Here is a 20,777-nt window from a genome sequence, read left to right as displayed (position 1 = left end):
GAGATTGAGGCTGCAGTGAGCTGTGATTGTGCCATTACACCCTAGCCCAGGTAAGAGTGAGACCCTGACTAAAAAAAAAAAAAAAAGTACAGAAATGTGAGAAATCTCCAAAGCACATGAAAACAGTCACAAAACACCAGAATCTATTATAATTCTGATTGTCCTTTCCCAGTATAATAATCATGTAAATTTAGTCCAATTTAATTACCTCATCCAAATAATCCATGTTTCCTAGGTATTTTAGTCATACTATACCTACACATAAGCTTTTACTTATCATTTATTGAGAGCCTAATATACACCAGGCATTGTGCTACATGTTTTATATATAAAATTGCTTTTTATTCCTCACAAGAATATTCGAAGTAACATTAATCTCATCTCATGGGTGAGGGAACTGAAACTCAGAGATCTTAAGGTCACATCACTGTGGAAAGTGAAAGCGTCTAAATTTGAACCCAGATCTCTTTGATCTAAAACCCACATTCTTTCCAATACAGCAAGAGTCTTTCTAAAACTGTGACTCTCTTAAGAGCAAAGTTCACAACCTACACTTCTACTGATTCTTCAACGCCCAAATTCTTCACAGCTGGCTTATGAGTGAAGCCCTCCAAGACCACTTCAACCCACACCAACCATGCCTTCCTTTGACCCTGAACAGTGCCTACCATTCATTTATCCATTGAACACACATAAAACGGAACAGTTACTGTACACTGGGCATCATTCTGCGAGTGAGTCTATAATAGTCAAGAGAAAGCCCCTGCTCTCGGGGAGCTCACAATACAAGGAAGAGACAGCCATCAGCACACGGAAAAATCCAATACTGCCATGCACCAAACAAGTTAGAACTAAATTGTGTATTTTATTGGGGCTCTTTTTCATTCTTCACGTGCATTAATGCTGTTTCTAAAATGGGCTGTAAAGCCACCAAGTATAAGCACTGTAGCTGCTCCTGTATTTCTGATGGCATTTAGCATGGTGCTATATACATCGAAGGTTCTCAGAAATCTTTGTACATTGACTAGTAATGTCCTTTCAGGTCCTGGCTTATCATGGTAACCATGCTTTTTCATTCAAGTCTGCTTTCAGGTATTCAGTGCTGATGGTGAGTGTCCCAAGCAGTGAGCCCTGTGAACAATCTGAAAACGACCACATACTGCCTCCTCTTTGAGGACACCATCGCCGGGGTAGGGAGGCAGCCAAACGTCTGTGAACAGGTGGGGCAAGGTGGTTGTACAGAGGAAGAAACTGCTGGGAGGCTTCACAGAGGAATAGGATTTAAAGGATGCAGAGGACTTGGCCAAGCAGGTCAAAAGTGGAAGAAAACTCCAGCTAGGAGAAATAGAGAGATGTGAAGGCACAAGCTTCCAGGACACTCTTAGTGGACTGAGATGGTCTAGTCTGCCTGAAGCAGGGAAGGTTGGGAGATGCAGCTGGAGAAACAGGGCCAGGGCAGGAAGGGTCTTCAACACTATGCTCACTCAGAGGCTCAGATTTTTTTCCTCAAAGAATGGAGTCACTGAAGGGATTTAGCAATGGAAGAGCATAATGAGATGTGTACCAGTACACGGATCCCCTCTGAGGAAAGTGAGCAGGAAAGCAGAAGACAGACAGGAAGGAAACCAGTGCGTAAGCTGTTGCAATATACCAGGTGAGTGACAGTGAGTGCCTGGAATCTACCGGTGGAATCTTTTCTTTGCATCTGACATTCTGATCTTTACATTGTCAGATAAATCCAACATGCTGAATGGTGTCCACATTGGCACAAACTCCAACTTTCTTAGGCTTGTTATAAGATGCCAGCAACAACGAAAAATTCAGATATGGGAGAACCATCTAGAAGAGGCTTCTGCACCTCAGCTGCCATGTTCCTTTGCCAGAGTTTCCCAGTGATCACACCCCAGCATTTTGAGCAGTGAAAAAGGCTTTCAGTGGAACCTTTATCCAATATTGGACAGAGAAAAACAAACCCATCAAAAGAACCCTATAAAGGAAGCTCTGGCAGCCTGCCTGATTGGTCCAGTTTCCTGATCTCTAAACAGAGCCCCCTCCTGCTTTACCCTGTGGAGCCAAGAAAGAACTGAGAAATGGGCTGGAGGGTTCAGAAAGGCTGTGTTGTACAGCAGGATTCAAGCACCTCTTCTGCCACATGTTTACTTTGTGATTTTAGGTGAAGTGCTGAACCTCTCTGGGTTTTACTTTTTTTTTTCTTTCTCCAAGCTGCTCCCATGCTTTCAGCACAGTCATCCACATGAAGAATTACCCATTTTCTAAGCTGGAATTTAGTATCAGCTCCTTTAATTTTACTACATGGAAAACTGGGTAACTGTATTGCACCTTTAATTTTACTACATGGAAAACTGGGTAACAATTATTGCTTTCCAAGGCCAAAGTTAAAGAAGAAAATATAAACTGCGAGTTGTCTACTATAAAAGTTGGAATTCAAGAAATACTGCCGTCTTTCCTCTTTGTATTTGCCATTTATTTACCTAGTGCTTATGTAATAATTGCTAAATGCAAGGTCATGTTTATAAGCAAGTCATCTTAAATTTTAAAAATTAAAAACAATTACACCAACAAAAATCATGCCACATCCACCTTAATAAGGTAGAACTATATGTAAATGCATTCTGAATCTCCTTAGCGACTGAATCCCCTCCTTCCATTAAAAGTAATTGAATCTAGTAAGTTATCAAAGTAACAGAACATAAAAACCATATAGAAAGCTCAAAAAGTTACAGATCTTTAGATTCTTTTTCTACCCAGGTCTACTGAATTGGAATTCCCAGGGAGTTATCCAAGTGTTTTTACTAAATTTTTTAAAAATTAAAATTAAAACCTCTTCAGGTGATTCCTGCCATCATGACTTACTTTTGGGGCTAGTTTGGAATCCAGTGATCTAATCTCTTTATCTACTCAGGCAATGATGAAATCAGACCAATCTCACAAGCCAAGATCACAGTAATAAAGTAAGGGTGAGAGCCCAGCATCTCCCTTATAAATTCAGGCAAATAATAAAAAGTTAAGAAATATCCTTAACTTCAGCCCAAATCTTTCACATTCTAAACATGAAGTTTTTGAAAAACAGATCACAGTGGCTGAGCTGGGGTGGGTAGTCTTATAGAGCTGTGACCTCAGCTCAGTAAGGCTCCTTAGAGGTTAAGGGAAGTCTGAAACACCCATCTGGGTCTCCGGAAAGTGCCAGGCCTTTGTTGCCATGATAAAGTAACCCAAGTATATCTACCAACTTAATATAAAACATATGCCTTCTTTTCTTGTCAGCCCAGATGAAGGCTAGAAAAAGGAGAGGGAAGAAAGAGTAGGGAAAGAGGATATGGGGAGGAAGGGAGAGAGGGAGGGAGGAGAGTAAGGAAGAGAAGGAAGGGGAGGGAGGGAGGGAGTGTGGGAGAAAGGGAAGGGGGGGAAGGCAAGGCAAGGACGGGAAGGAGGGAGGGAGGGAGGGAGGGAGAGAAGGAGAGGGAGTGAGGGAAGGAAGGTGAAAGGGAGAGAGGAAGTGAGTTAGTTTTGGCTATACCACATGCTGATTCTTTTAAAACAAATTCTAGACTTTATATTATTTTTCTGTAATTGTTTTAGTATTTATCTATAAAACAAGATACGCTTTTAAAAACAACTGCAACACCAACACAATTTTAAAAAATGATTCCTTAATATCATCAACCATCCCCAACTCTGTGATCATATTGCTCCTGCATTTTGCTTTTCTTCTTTTACCAGCTGTCATCTGAATGGGGCTTCAAATAAGGGCCAGATGCCGCAAACGCTTGCTATGCCTCCTAAGGCTCTTTTCATTACAGGTACCTACCCCTACCACTCTTTTTTCTCCCTTTGCAATTTTTTTTCTCTGGGAGAATTAAATAAACTAGTCCATCTAACTTGCTTTTTATACTAGATTTTATTCTTTGTCAGAGATTTCCCTGTACTAAAAAAAGGCTTGAGAAGCTTCATTTTTAAGACTGTCAACCAACACTGGATTTGTCAAAAATAGGTTTTCTGGTCAACTAAGTGTAAAGCAAATTAGAAACATACCCCAGAACAGCAATTGGCACACAAATACCCCAGAAAACACTTACGTCCAAAGTTTCTTGGTGGCCAGGGATCTGGGGGTGAATTTAAGCCTCTCTGTATTGCTGGGATCACCCATTCTGTTAGACACATGAAAGGGTGAAAGAAACAAACAAAAATTCAGGAGGATCTTTCTGGACTTCAGAGATCTCAGAAATACAATATTTTGATCATTTCAGAATTGAAGAATCAGAAACATAAGGAGTGCATTTCCCTTAATAGACATCAGGGTACGAGCACTTGGAAAAATACATTTGGGGAAGTTCTTATAAGATTATGAAATAATTTGACAAATTCAGTGAACTCCAAATGCCCTGGATCTTGTCAGTCCCTTCTGTTCAAGTGCATTAGATTCAAAAAACACATGAGGTCTCCTCACTCCTCTCACCATACCTCCCAAAACAATGGCAAAGACTCATCATATTCAAGAAAAGCTATAGCCTTTGCCATCGGGGTGTTACTGGCAAGGCAGCAGGAATCCTGTTTTCACAATGCTGGGAGTTGCATACTTATCACAAGGGAATATGGACTTCACTAAAATAGACTTGTGGAAGAATGAGTCTCTTCTGAGGTTATCATCTCCATCTGTCCCATCCTTGGAAATACTCCTAACTCCTTCTGGACATAGATTCAGCCACCCAAAATCAGATTCAGGAGACATTTCCTGATGTTTATAGCATTTGGGGTCAGGATACCCAGAGCAGAAGAAGCTATGGACATAAAATGTTCATTCATTTTCATTTCAGGGGTGAAGTTCAATTCTGCCTTGTGAAAGGCCCAAAGCTGCTGCTTATAATAATTTAGACTCCTTATCTTCAGGAATTGGTGAGAATTTAACTAATGGATGAGTCAAGTGCCTTCTTGAAAATTATGGTCACAGAATGAAGTAGAAATCACCATGCATCATCTCACTTCAAACTAAATTTCAGAGGATTCTGGACTAATATGCTTACAAATAGGAAAATCAACTTATCGACAGTTGAGCAGCATTTATTGTAGAGTTTTTTTGTTACTTAGCAAAATTGGCTTTGAAAATATGCTGTGTACTCACGGGCCAGGATTACCGTGTTGGAAAAAAAAACCCATTGACACATAATTTGCATTTGTGATTTTCTAAGCCCACATGGAAAATTTATCTTCACTAATGGCAGATATTCTCAGACAAACCTACATATTATGCTTAACTCTGGGCCTGACATCATAAATTAGTAGTTCATCAAGGCTCCTTTTCCCCTCTAAGGGCCTTTCAGGACTGAGCTGTGGAAAATTAGCTTACTACCCCACTGAGAAGTCAACTCTTCCAAGACCACAGCGAGTCTTCCCATATAACTCCAGGCTCATAACTTTCCAAGGGTCACAGATGTTCTCAGATTAATACTCACGACCAATTCTCTCAGTTTCCAGAGTGATTCCCTTGGGATATAAAAAGAGCATGTCCAAGCCCCACTTTTCAGACTTCATTTAAATCAAAATATTGCTTTTTACCTAACTCATAAGTTGGTAAAAAAGTTAGTCAGGATTATCAGAATTATCAGTTTGGTGTCTATGTCCCTGCTGATGCAATTAGCGCAATAATTGCCAACTCTTTATTTTAATCCAAGACACAGAGACATAATTTGTGTCATAGTCATCGGTATACTGTAAACACCCTATTATCTGGCATGATAAAAGACAGGTATATTTATTAACAGAATTATTTTACTACTTTTGTTCAGGTTCTTCAACAGTTTAACTGCTTCTTTTTTTTTTTTTTTAAATCTATAAACTCACTTCTTCCAATATACTTTTCACAATACTGGAATAATCATATAATTTCCTACTTAAAAATCTGGCCAGGCTTGGTAATCCCCATACTTTGGGAGCCCAAGACAAGTGGATTGCCTGAGCCTGCATTTTTTAGACCAGCCCAGGCAACTTGGTGAGACCTCATCTCTACAATAAATCAAAAATTAGCTGGGCGTGGTAGCACGTATCTATAGTTCCAGTTACTTGGAAGGCTGAGGCAGAAGGATCGCTGGAGCCCAAGAGGTCAACTCTGTGATAGCCATGAGCTTGCCACTGCACTCCAGCCTGAGTGACAGAGTGAGATTCCAACTCAAAAATAAAAAATACAAATCTTTGACAGCTTCTTGTCACCCACAGGATTTTAAAAACCACCACCACTACCACCAACAAACAGAACAAAACAGACTTGCTGTGCATTGAAGAGGCTCTACAATCTGGTTGAGTCTCTCTTCCCAGCCTTCTTAACAGCTATCGTTTCTCAAGTCTAACTTCCAGCCATACCAAACAACTTACCATCCCCTTTATTTCTAAAAATACATACAGCCGGGCTCGGTGGCTCAGCCTGTAATCCCGTGCCTTTGGGAGGCTGAGGTGAGTGGATTGCCTGATCCCGCGAGTTCGAGACCCGCCTGGGCAGCGAGACCGACCTCATCTCTACAATAAATCAAAAAATCAGCCGGGCATGGTAGCGCATGCCTGTAATTCTGGCTACTCGGAAGGCTGAGGCGGAAGGATTGCCAGAGCCCAGCAGGCGAGGTTGCAGTGGCTGGGAGCAGCCACTACACTCCAGTCTGGGTGACCAAGTGAGACTCCAACTCAAAAAAAAAAAAAAGAAAACATACATACAAGCTATCAATAGGCACATAAAATATGTTCAACATCAGTAATCATTATGCACAAGCAAATCAAAACCATGATGAGATGCCACTTCATACACACTAGGATGGCTATAGTAAAAACAAAAAAACAGAAAATAACATGTTTTAGAAGAATATGAAAAAATTGGAATCCTTATATATTCCCACCCAGATGTATAAAATGCTGCAGCCACTTTAGAAAACAGTCTGACATTTCCTTAAGGAGTTAAACATATAGTCACCATATAACCCAACAAACAATTCTACTCCTAGGAAGATATTCAAGATAACTGAAAGAGAAAGAAAAACTTTGCTGACATAAAAACTTGCACATGAATGTTCATAGCAGCATTATTCACATGTAGGAAACAATCTACATGTCTATCAAAGATGAACGGAAAAAGAAAATGTGCTACATCCACGCAACAGAAAAAAATACAGGAATTTTTTGAATTAAAAAAAAGAAGGAATTGATTTTTTTTTTAAGTATGGATACATACTACAACATGGATGAACCCTGAAAAAATTATGCCAAGTGAAAGAAGCCCAAATGTCCAGATTAAGCAAATCCATAGAGACAGAAAGTAGATGAGTGGTTGCCAATGTCAGGGGATATGCAATGAGGATTGACTATTAGTGGATATGAGGTTTCTTTGTGGGGAGGTGAAGAAGATGTTCTGGAATTAAATAGTAGGTGATGGTTGCACAATGCTGAGCATATACTACAAATGTATACTCAAAATGGTAAATGTTATGGTATATGTATTATATTTCACTAAAAAAAATTTATACGGTCATATGGCTAGTAGCTATCATATTGGATTGTAAAGGTCTAAGCCAACTGTAATCTTGTTCTTCATTTTCTCTGCCTCTCTTACTGCTAAAAAAGGTCATGTAACCTAATTTCAGCCAATAAGACTTAAGCAGAAGTCACAGAAGGACAGAGTTCCTGAGAAAAGTTTTGTTTTTCTCATTAAAAACAAAAAAACATGGAATATTTTTCCACTTGTTTGTATCATCTTTGATTTCTTTGAGCAGTGTTTTGTAGTATTCATTGTAAAGGTCTTTTACATCTGTAGTTAGGAAGATGCCAAGGCATTTCATTTTTTTTGTGGCTATTATAAATAGAATTGTGCTTTTTATTTGGGTTTCTGTTTTTTTATTATTGGTGTATAGAAATGCAATTGTCTTTTGTACATTTATGTTATACCCTGAGACTTTGCCAAAGTCCTTTATCAGTGCAAGGAGGTTTTTGGAAGATTCTCTTGGGTTTTCAAGGTATATAATCATATCATCTGCAAAGAGAGATAGCTTGATTTCCTCTTTTCCTATTTGGATACCCCTGATCACCTTCTCTTCTCTGATTGCTCTAGCTAGGACTTTCAAAACTATGTTGAACATGAGGGGTGAGAGTGGGCATCCTCAAAAAATAACAGATGCTGGAGAGGTTGTGGCAAAAAGGGAACACTTCTACACTATTGGTGGGAGTGCAAACTAGTTCAGTCTCTGTGGAAATCAGTGTGGCAATTCCTAAAACTTCTAAAAATCAACCTTCCATATGACACCGCAATCCCCCTACTGGGAATATACCCGGAAGAACTCAAATCACTCTATAAAAAAGATACCTGCACACGTATGTTTATTGCAGCATTGTTCACAATAGAACCAACCATGCTGCCCATCAAAAGAGGACTGGATTAAAAAATTGTGGTACAAATACACAATGGAATACTACACAGTCATAAAGAAGAACAAAATCATGAACTTCACAGCAACCTGGATGGAATTAGAGTTTATAATACTGTGTGTCTCTCAGAAACAAAGAGCTGAGTATCACATGTTCTCACTCATAAGTGGACCTTTACTATAAGATAAGGATTGAAAGTGGCGGGAAACTGTGGGGAGGAGGCTGGGAGGTACTGGGGTTGACAGTAGTCCATATCTGTCTAGGGAAGTAGGGGCACACCTCATCGATAAGGGAAACTGCACAGCGAATATTTGTATACCTAGCCCTGAATTGTACCCCACAATTTAAAAAAAAAATTAAAAGAGGAAAAAAAAACAGATGGAGGGATGTTGTTCTAATTCTTCTCTATTCTTGTATCATCAAAGGTGAATGTAATGTCTAGAGATGCAGCAACTATTCTGTAACCATGAGGCAACTAGCATAAGGGAAAAGTCTGAAGAATTAAAGACATGCTGACCTTGACATGGTCAAACCACCTCTCTACTTGTAATTTAGGGGTGTGAGAGTGGGAAAAATCAAGCCTGGTTTTGTTTAAGCCACTGTAAAATGGGTATATTGTTAAATGACTTAATAGTATATGTAAACATTCAAAATAGTTCCTGGCATATGGTAAGCACTATAAAAGTGTTAGGTATGATTATTGTAATTCTAACTCACTGTTTCTCAATCTTTTTTTCACCACACCTCTACTAAAGAGTCTTTTTATAGACATTATTTTCCTCATCCTTGTCCCATGAAATTTCAATACCACAGATAATGTGTCTGTTTATACTGATAGATAAGGATGTGCATTAGAAAGCCACAAACCATCATAACATCTAAGATGTTTTCCTCCCTACCAAACCAATGTTTGCTCCCTTGCAAATACATTCCTGACACATTTCATCCCCACTGCAAGTGATTTAAATAAGAGCTTCTTCTTATTGTCACTGCAGCTGAAAGCATTCCTAATTGATTTATTCTTTTCTCTACTGCAACCAAGAGCAACCAAATGAATTTAAGTAAGACCTGCCATAATTGTATAGGCCCTATACTACTGGCTACAGTGCATTCCCCTGGGAACAGGCACTTGCCCCAAACAGATAATTGTTCCCATGGGTGTAGTTGATTCAAATAAGGATGTAGGCCTGACCCAAATGAAACTAATCAAAAACCTTCCCTAGGATATTTCAGAACTTGAGAAAGTATAGGTCAATTGGTGTCTGTTGTAGAAGACATGGTATGTGAGCCTGAGAATTCCCCAAGTAGGGGAAGCTGGATAACGGAAGACAGTATTTACAAGACAATCCTAGAGAAAAGACAATGCTGGTGATGTGGAGACGAATAAAACACAGTCCTGGACCTAGAGGACACCACAATCTAGTGGAAGAAGTAATTGCAATATAGCGTGATAAGTGCTCGGGATAGCTCAGAAGCTGCAGGAGCTCAGAGAAGCATCTTTGGGGCCAAAGACTTCATGGGGATGGAGCACTAGACCTGAACCTATGATTACATCACAAGAAAAATAAATGACATACACGTTCATTGTCCACAGTCAAGCCAGCTATGCTGCTCTGTTAGTTCACACCCCTTAGTAACTCAGGATGCAGTATTACCCAACAATAATAATTTGATGGGCAGTACCAACATATTTTTAATATTATCTCTGAATGTCTTTGTTTGTCTGGGAGTAGAAAATCTGAACTACAGAAAAATATAATGAAGAATACAAATCAACATTTGTTGTCAAATCACAACACAGCTATACCTGTTCCCTACAGAAAAACAATTTTACTGAGGTATATTGCTTACATTTTAATATAGTTTCTTCTAGCCTTTTCCAAATACTTAGGTATTTTCTTTTCTGATCTTCCCAAAGCTTTCTGATGTAGGTAATACCCTTGACTCATTATATGCCAGTGAAACAGGGGCTTGGTGAACGTAGAGCTGAAAGTTGCTCAGTTAGCAAGTCGGGCAGATATGGCCTGTACCAGACTCCCTGATTCCAAATCACAGCCCCCACCACCACCTCACACCTCCACAAGTATTGACCACAAGAACCAACCAAACAGAAAGGATGTTCAAATGTCCCAGATATCTTCTATCTGCTCTTCAGAGTCCACCTCTAACCTTCTCCACCCTGCCTTCTGAGCCAGGATACTGATGGGTATGGAACACACCAAAAGGTTCTCCACCCTCCAGTCTCTAGCCCAGCTTTGGCCTGTGGAAGACACAGAGGGATATCAGCAGGCAAGAGGAAAGGGTGGCCTGGCTACAGCTCCCTATCCAAGGCCATACAGGTGAGCCTCTCCACATAACAATTTCTCCAGGGCCTACTATTAGTCTCTCCTTGCTCCTTAGACCCAGGGAGGGTACTAGCCTCACTTTAGATAGGCCAAGATCTTGCACCCTTTGTGGTTTCCCTACCCTTGTCCACTCTTCTCAAATTACCCCATTTGTGTGTGCCACCTGTTTCTTGAAGGAGCCCTGGCTGATACACTGACAAACAGAAGGGACACAGGTGTCCCAGTGGGTGCTAGATAAACACCAGGGCGCCCCTTCCCACCTTCATATCTCCTTACAATGGCAGTTTCCAGAGAGGGAAAACAAAGAGCACCTCATTATGTGGAGATGGAGGTCAAGTGTACCTTCATTCTATTCCTCAGAATCCCACCTGATCTATATACCCTGAATGAACATATGTTTGCAGATAACAAGAACTGGATAAAGCAATATTTGTGGTGGGAATCTGGGCCTGAAGCTTTTTCCAGTGAGTAAGTAGTATGCCAGGTCACCACAAAACAACCTTTCCTTTCAACCCCACCACAGTTCTCTACCTGCACTTTCAAAAGTCGAATTTCCTGCACCAACAGAACAGAGAAAAATAATTTTAGCTCAAGGACGATAAAAGCTGTTAACCCCAAGTTCCATTTTTCGTTAACCAGTAGGGATAAATGTCAAAACAGTCATGGAAAAAAAAAAAACTCAACACATTTTGATAGCATTATCCTCATAATTTTCTACTTCTAGCGAATTTTTGTATGAAATATATTTTTTTAAAAAGGAGCAAGGAATTCCTTCTCATTTCTAGATGGAGAAAAACATCAGAATGTGACCTGGGAGAGCACATAAAGTACTTTGGCCTCATGACTTTACCTCAAAATCCGGAAGCCAAAATCTTTGCAAATTAAAGTACTATAAGTATAAATAAAATCCTTCCTATAGCTTTCCCCAGACAGGCTGTTTGCTAGCTCTCAATAAAATTACAATACCAACGTGTCTTAAAGGTGAAAAGAGGATGAGAAAGTGTTTTGGTGCTCACTGTTTAATCAACAGAAATTAATGATGGAGTTGGTAACGTACAGCTTGAAGTGACCCTTTAATGGCTGGCTTCTTCTTTATAAGTTGTGATCAGTTTTGTCTCCTTAACAAGCCACAATCAAATAATTGGTTGTGTAGGCATGCTGATTCCATCTCCCAAACATACTCCCATCTACCCTAAGAACATTCATCATCACTGGCAAGCTTGTGTCCTCTTTAAGTCTCCAGTGGACAAGAGCAGTGAACCCCATCACTACTGACATCTGAAGCCAACTAACTCTTTGTTGTGGGGGGACATCCTGTATATTGTAGGATGTTTAGCAGCATCTCTGGCCTCTACCTACAAGATGCCATAGTATCCCTTTCCTTACAATCAAAACTGTCTCTAGACTTTGCCAAGGGTCCCCTTAGAAGCAAAACGCCCCAGGTTGAGAACCAATGAACTAGAGCAGTTGCTTCCTGCTGGGTCTACCTGTCCCTACTCCTGTCCCCTTTAGAACTCATCCATTTTACCAGGGAGAGAATGACCTTTTAAATACAAACCTAACCGTGTCATCCTTTGGCTTAAAACCCCGCTGACTGTATTTACTATAGTTTGAAATCCTAACTCCTAGCCGGGCTCGGTGGCTCAGCCTGTAATCCCACGCCTTGGGAGGCTGAGATGAGTGGATTGCCTGAGTCCGCAGGTTCGAGACCCGCCTGGGCAACCTGGTGAGACCTCATCTCTACAATAAATCAAAAAATTAGCCAGGTGTGGTAGCACGTGCCTGTAGTTCCAGCTACTTGGAAGGCTGAGGCAGAGGGATCGCCAGAGCCCAGCAGGTCGAGGCTGCGGTGGCCGGGAGCGGCCACTGCACTCCAGTCTGGGTGACAGAGTGAGACTCTGACTCAAAAAAAAAAAAAGAGAGAGAGAAAGAAAGAAATCCTAACTCCTTAGTGAAAAATATAAAAGGACCCTAAGATTCGGTCCCTGAAGGGTTCTCTGGCCTGAGCCGACTCCCCTACAAGTTCTGTATGCTCCAAATGGATAGGAATCCCTGCCAGTTCTCCAAAGTCTCATTTGGTTTTCACAGGGGAAAAGTCTAGCTATGTTTTTTCACTCACTGGGACTCCCTCATTCCTTCTGTCCACACTGAACTGTCCCTTCCCTCACTTTCCTACTTAGAAAAGTCCCAAAGCACCCTTGACAGCAGGAGTTGCACACCAAAGTGCCCTCAAGGGTCAGGAAGGAAACATAAATAAATGACTGAGGCAGGACAGAGAACTGAAGCGCACATGTCCACATGTGAAAGCCTTTGCCTCTCAAATCCAGGACCCAACCCAAAGCAGGAGACGGACCCAGTGCTGCCAATTCTGGAAAGCTGAAAGTCTTAATTTTTATGTTTGGTAACCAAATGAATTGTTTAAGGAAGAAACAAATAAACTGCAAGTCTTAATTTTTATGTTTGGTACCTAAATGAATTGTTTAAAGACTAAATAAATAAACTGCAAGTCTTAATTTTTATGTTTGGTACCTAAATGAATTGTTTAAAGACTAAATAAATAAACATGAAGTAGCTGAAACAATACGTATCTACAGGCAGAACTTGCTAGCTGCCACTTACTCTTTATACACTGAGGATCTCTAAGCATTGATCACAGTACCCTGTGAATGGTTACATTGCTGTCTTACCTACAAGCAGGAGGACATCTTAAGGTCAAGCCACTATGTCATTTATTCACTGGCTCTTCCATTTATTTATTAATTCATGTATCATTTTTCTTCTTTCTCCCATGTACACATCCATTCGTCCATCCAACTCACCAATAGACAAGTTCCTATACGCACTCTATCAAGCATACAAAGTAAGCAAACATAGTCCCTGCCCTCCAAGTGCTCCTAGTCAGGGAGGAGAGACACAGGCAAACAATTATAAGACATACACTCACATGACTATTATAAATGAACACTGTGCTCAAAGCTCAGCACACAGACAACAGAAAAAGCACTTAAATCTCTCTGGGGGAATAGGGCTGGCTTCGGGTGAGATTTGAGCTAAGGATAGGAATCTGCCAGCATGATAAGTGAGAGAGGGCATTCCAGGTCACCAGCACAATCCATGCAAAAGCATGGAGGTTGGAAGAAAGATGGCACATCTGAGGAATCACGATAGTGCAGTTCTAGTTTGAAATAGAAACTGAAAAGGGGGAAAATTTCACAGCACACCATTCTTAAATGTGCAATTGTCAGTGCAGTTCCCGGCACATAAAAAATACTCAAAAAAGGTTTGTTTAATCAATTCATGAGTTAGGAATTGGGCAGGATGGAATGCTGACTAGGCATGATTTAACAGTAGTTGGAACAGAGATTAAAGTTCCTTCAATTTTGAGAGCTATGTGGGCAGAAAACACAATAGAAGCTCACTGAAGAGCTATTACATGAGCTAATACAATAATAAAATAGTATTATAACAACAGTAATAATAATATTTACTGAGGGCTTACTTTGTGCCAAATACTTGACTAAGAGTTTCATACGCATTATTTCTTGTAATCTACATAATGCTCCTTTGAGGTTAGTATTATAATTCCCATTTTACAGATTAAAAATAGGCTCAGAGAAATGAGCTGAGACTCAACCCCAGGCATGTCTAAACCCAAAGAGCAAGATTTTAACCACCAAAATTACGTATTTTGGTGGAAAGTTTCCTGAGGGTTTCTTGCAGAATCTTTTAGTAGTGTTTAAACCCAGACCATCAGTACCAAGGAATAAATAAGCTTGCTCTCTCATGGATGACACAAATTTGTCTTTCTAAAATAAAAGCTACTTCCTGAAGTAAGCAGAAAACAAGACCGCCAAGTGGGTACTGCCATACTGTCTACAATACAGTTGCCAACAGCTTTCCATAATTTAAAAAAACCAAAAACCAAAAAACACCAACTCTGGGAAATGCCATGGAGAGGAAGAAGGCCAGCAGGCGGGATCCCCTTACTGGAGCCAGCCACAGGCCAGGCCCGTCTGCTAGGAACAGCTGAGCAAAGGCTGCCAGAAGCAGCAGGTGACCTCCAGAAAGCCCATCTAGAAATGGGACTCAGACAACAGGCACCGGGCACCCTCTCAGAAGGGCAATTTTGTTTACTTTCAGAGGCACAGATTCCCTTATATGGCCATATTTGCAAATAAAACTAAAATGTCTTCCATGTAAACACCGAACATTCATACCTTGTACTGGGTTTCCCTATGATTCAGCTGACTTCATGGTTGATGCAAATGTATCTAAAACAAGGAAGAGCTTAAAATCTGTGAGGAAAAGATATGTTTCCAAATACTCTGAGTATATAGCAAGCACCGTTTTATATCTAGACAACACTATAACTGAAAAGACTTAAACGCCAGCTCACTAGGTCTAGTAAAAGCAGTTTCAGGCAATTCTAGCTGATTACTTCTACCTTTCCTTACACACTTGTCATTTAAATCTTCTATAATACAGTTGAGCCCCTTATAATATCAGTATAATAATACCGATGAAGAGTATACACTCAGCAATAATATTGCCTGGGTTCAAGTTGACACCCCGCCACTGGCGATGGTGTGATTTAACAAATTATAAGTTTTCTCCAAGTTTCAGTTGCATTACCTGTAAAACAGCTACAGTGATAAGGACTTGGCTATATTGTTTCCAAAGCCAGCTGAATGATGAATCAGGGTTGCAGCAGAAAAGAAGAGAAGGCACATTTGAAAGATGATTTAGAAAGTAACACAAACAAGATTTAGAAATGGACTTCTGAATATGTACTTTGTCAGCAAAACAGGCATCAAGGTGACACCAGATTTCAGGTTAGACCCCCCGAGAAGATGGTGAATCACTAAAATGGAACAGGCGAGGCAGAGGCAAGCGGGTGGGGAATTTGAACCTGGGACATGTGGGTAAGAGACAACTTTGGAAAAACTATGTAGCAATGCCCAGTGGCCAGTTAGATTTTGAAAAACAGAACTGGAGATGCAGATTTGTAAGTCACTGTCCATAAATTAAATAAATCGTGTACACTGAGTTACTACCCCAGAAAGAGCATTTCAGCAGAAATACAAGTGTGTAAGGAGAGGTGGGAGTATTTCACCAGAACTTGCAAACCAAAGGCCCAAGAAGCACATCTGGAATACAGACTTGTTTTGTTTGGTCCCCACAGAGTTCTAAAAAAAGTTAGAGCCAACATATAAAAATCTTCAGATAGCGATTTTTTTTTTTAATCTAGATTTTTATCTTGCCTTAAAAAATCAGAAGACTTTGCAACACTGGACCAGAATCCCCTCTTTTAGAAACATGCTTAGCTAGATCTTATTCCAGGAAGCCCCTTGGGACACACTCTATGCAGCTCACTGAGGCTGCCACCACTTACACAGTGCCTGGGTGTGCCCTTATCTCGGTCTGCACCTCCTGTTTACTGTCTTCTTGGATCCTATAGAAATGTAAGTTTTGTGGCTTCCATTGTACAATTCTTGGAAGAATGAGTAGGGTAGAGAACTAAGGTCAGAGGCCTATGCAAACTAACAAATAAAGAGATTCTGAGAGATTAATCTATAATGAGACCCAGAAAGAAGAAAAGTACAAGTGTGTGTGCTATCATGAAAGTCAAGAGAATGGAGGAATTTTGAGTACTCTTTGCCTGACACCTTCCCTTTCCCACATGAACAAGTCTTTTCAGCATCAACTTCAAAAATATCCCAAAATGAAATGCTTCCCATCATCTTTACTACTGTGGTCCAGCCCATAACACTTCTCACCGAGACAATGCAATTTCTTCCTACGTGTTTCAACTCCCAGCATCTCCTTGCTCACTATGTTTAGTCACATCGGCCTCCTTAATGATCTTCAGCTAGGTCAAATGCGCACACACACACACCTGCTCAAGCCTCTTGTACTTCTGCTTCTTCCTGAATGGGTCAGTCTTGCCTCAGCTCATTTCTTCTCGTTGACTTCAGTTCAAATGTCATCTCCTCAGAGCACACCTCCTCAAAGCCATGCCTCACCTGGCCCACTTTCTCCCCTCCCCCTGCTGCATTTTCTTCAGAATTCTTATCATTCAGCTGAATCATTTTCATTTAGTTATTTGGTTATGTCTGCTCCCCACACAAACTACAATGAACTCTATGAGATCAAGGATTTGTTTACCTATACACTATGCCTCACACAATGACAGTCCCAAAACAAAAGTTTTAAATGAATGAACACGTGATAATGTGGAAGTTAAAAGATTATAGAGAATGGGCATAGAACACAGCACATCATCCCCTGGGTCCCCCAGAAAGCAGATCCCAAGCAAGGCGGTTATGTACCAGTACCCTGAAGTAGTGCAATCTTAGGGAGGAGGAGGGGACTGAGGGACAAACAGCGTGAAACAAGTAAGGAGGAGGAGGCAAGATGAAGTTGCATTACCAAGCTGGTCCCACCAAGAGTGACTGCTTCTCCATCCCTTAGTACTACCCTCAACCGCCCCACCTTCCAAGTCACATTAGCTGTGTCTCAGAACCATCCATGATGGAGAGAAAGGGAATGGTAACGCTCCTGTCCAGGTTGTACACGCGCAAGCACAGAGTGAGATTCAGAGGTGGCATCCACAGGGAACGCCTATGGCATACGAGGGACAGCACACAGCATAAGGCGGGGCACTGTCAGCTTACACTGTGGGATGTCTTTCAGAGCCTGTGCAAACTTCTTCACCACAATGGCAGCTAAAGCAAAAGATGATGGAACTTCCCTTTGCCATCTCCTGAGAAGATGTTACATGGGGCATGAGGAGTGTCTGATCCACAGTAATATAAGAACGAAGAGCACCCAGTGAATTAGCAATGACCTTAATGATGGCAGTGTCAGTACACTGGGGAGAGTAGAAACCATGTTATAGTGGATGAAGGAGTGACTGGGGGGAAAGACACAGACCAGCAAGAGTAGGCTTCTCTCAGGGCTGACACAAGGAAAGTACAAAGTGACCTCGCATGGTGTCAGAAAGTAAAGATGTGCTCAAAAAAAGATGAGTACATGTCAAATGGACACAAAAGCCAAAGTGAAGGGAGTTCTCAATGGTTAAGTCTGCAGCTACTTGCAAAACCAAATAATGGCAGTAATGGATTATAACCCTTTGAATAAAATAAGAATTCATAAGTACATACTGATTCAAATAAATAATTGTATGAATAAATAAATGTGAGGCAAGGGGAAAGCCACTTACAGAGAGCTCCAGTTAATAAATATAGAAGGAATTATAATCATAGAAAAACACCATCTGGCAAAACCACAGGAATAATCGTTGCAGGCAAGAATTAACAACAGTTGCTAAAATTAGTGGGCAAAGGTATGATAAGAAGCGTGATATTTACATAGTCTCAAAGTAACTCCTCACAAGGTAATTATTAATTACAAAGAGAAAAATAGTAACTTTCCAGTGGAGAAATTGGAAGACACACCCTTAACCACATTTCCAAAGTTCACATCACCTGTGATGCAATAAATCAACATATGTGCCTCCTGTTGTGATGCACTGTGAAGGGCACAACATCATTTCTCTAGTTTTCCTGTCAAAAACACATAACTTAGCCGGGCTCGGTGACTCAGCCTGTAATCCCGCACCTTTGGGAGGCTGAGGTGAGTGGATTGCCTGAGCCCGGGGGTTCGAGACCCGCCTGGGCAGTGAGACCTCATCTCTACAATAAAAAAAAAAAAATCAGCCAGGCATGGTAGTGCATGCCTGTAATTCCGGCTCCTTGGAAGGCTGAGGCGGTAGGATCGCCGGAGCCCAGCAGGTCGAGGCTGCGGTGGCCGGGAGCGGCCACTGCACTCCAGTCTGGGCGACAGAGTGAGACCCCACCTCAAAAAAAAAAAAAAACACATAACTTGAATTTAATCCTGATGAAGCATCAGACAAACTCAAAGTGCAGGCATTAAATAAAACACCTGGCCAGACTCTTCAAAAATGTCCTAGCCATGAAAGACAAGTTAAGACTGAGGAACTATTCCAGGTTAAAGGAGACAAGAAGATACGACAACTAAATGCACTAGATTCTGGTCCAGAAAGTGAGACATCAGTAGAATTGGAAGACTAGAATTAGGTTTGTAGATGGGTAATAGTATTTCATGAATGTTAATTACCTGATTTTAACAATGATTATTATGCAAGCTGTTGGAGGGAGAAAGGAAGAAGCTGAGATTGGGTGAGATACACAAAAGGTCTGACAGTACCTGAAGTTAGTCTAACTTTCTGGTAGCGAGAGATATATGAATGTCCATTATATTATTCTTTATGTATGTATTATTTTGTATATACAAGCATGTCACAATATTGTTTTAATAGGAGATAATTTTAAAATACAATGAAAGCAAACAATGTCATCATGTTCTTCTAAATTCTATTATCTGCCCAAGTCTTAGAGTACAAGCCCCATTTTCTCTTAGAAAGTTGTAAAAGACACATTAGCAACTAAGACCTACACCTTGATGTAATTAGGTTTATATGACAACCAAGAGGAGAGAATCACTTTTTCACTATGGGAATCAAAGTTCTTTAGCACTCTGCCTTTATACTACCATAAACCATCTTATGTACCACTTGTGATCCCACATGTGACCCCAGGGATACACTGGATATCATGTCCCATATGCTGAGTAGAAGGAGCATACTTCTGGTATAGGAAGTCTCAGGTTCAGTTCCCCATTACACCACTTACTAGTAGTGACACCAGTAGGCAAGTGACTCAACCTCTCCACGTGCTTCTACAGATGCAATATGAGAAAACTTCACAGAGCTACTATAAGGCTGACCTGAAAGACGTGTCTCAGAAATTTTCTAAAATGGAGATAATACCAACTTCTTCACAGGGTTCTTATTAGAATGTATGCTGCATAGATGGCATATTGCATAAAACAATGCCTAACATCTAACAGATACTCCATCTGTTAGATCTTAGTTCTTTCATTCAACTGAGATATTACCAGAAGGAAACTTCCTAAAGAAAGGCCATATAAACCAAGGAGGAAAGGAAAGACTCGATGAAAGAGAAAGATAATCTACCAACTAATTAATCCAGTCTGGATGTAATCCTGGTTAAACCTTAAAGTTTTGTTATCTCCCAGAGCTTTCAGCTGGCTCATTAAAAAGGGGGGGGGCGTGGGCTCGGTGGCTCAGCACTTTGGGAGGCCAAGGCGTGTAGATTGCCTGAGCCTGTGCGTTTGAGACCAGCCTGGGTAACTTGGCGAGACCTCATCTTTACAATAAAATAAAAAATAGCCAGGCGTGGTAGCCGGCACCTGTAGTTCTGGCTACTTAGAAGGCTGAGGTGGAAGGATCGCCAGAGCCCAGCAGGTCAAGGCTGAAGTGGCCGTGAGTGTGCCACTGCACTCCAGCCTGGGTGACAGAGTGAGACTCCAACTCAAAAAAAAACCACTAATCTAGTCTCCTTCACAGTCTTACTATAAGGGTGAGCTGAGGTATGACAGTCTAGGGACACATTTGGAGAACAATGCATACACAAAGGGGTAAGAGTCACTGCATGGAAAATTCCTAAGCCTTCTTATGTCTCTTGTTCCCTTTCTCGAGAGTCTGAATGATGACTGAGTGCTCAAGGCTCCAGGTCTGGAAGCAGTTATCCCTTCAGTCTTTTCCTGTCGAACCCATTCACAGCCTGGGCTCCTGGGCCCCTTGGAGAGGAAATGGAAGTCCATATGAAGGGCAAGTGAAAGTGTCCTCATGCTTTCTAAAATCTACACTCCCCTTCCAAGCTACAGCACAACTTCCATCAATGTTTTCTGAACACTGCATTCTAAAACCTTTGTTGAATCCTCCAAAGCAACTCAGAACAAAGCAGTAATTCTATATGCATGATAGCTTTCAGACACTTCCTAAAGGATGAATTCAAGTGCCATATCCTGACTTTAGAGAAATATCTAAGGACAGAAGAGGGATTAGGAATTATGGGATGAGGGAGGACAGAGATTCGAAAAAGTAATTCGGCAAAGGTTACATGGATG

The sequence above is a fragment of the Carlito syrichta genome, unplaced genomic scaffold, assembly GCF_000164805.1.
Source record: "Carlito syrichta isolate Samal-C Ts95f unplaced genomic scaffold, Tarsius_syrichta-2.0.1 Scaffold288945, whole genome shotgun sequence".
In the NCBI taxonomy this organism is placed as follows: domain Eukaryota; kingdom Metazoa; phylum Chordata; class Mammalia; order Primates; family Tarsiidae; genus Carlito; species Carlito syrichta.
Note: the sequence above shows the minus strand (reverse complement) of the source record.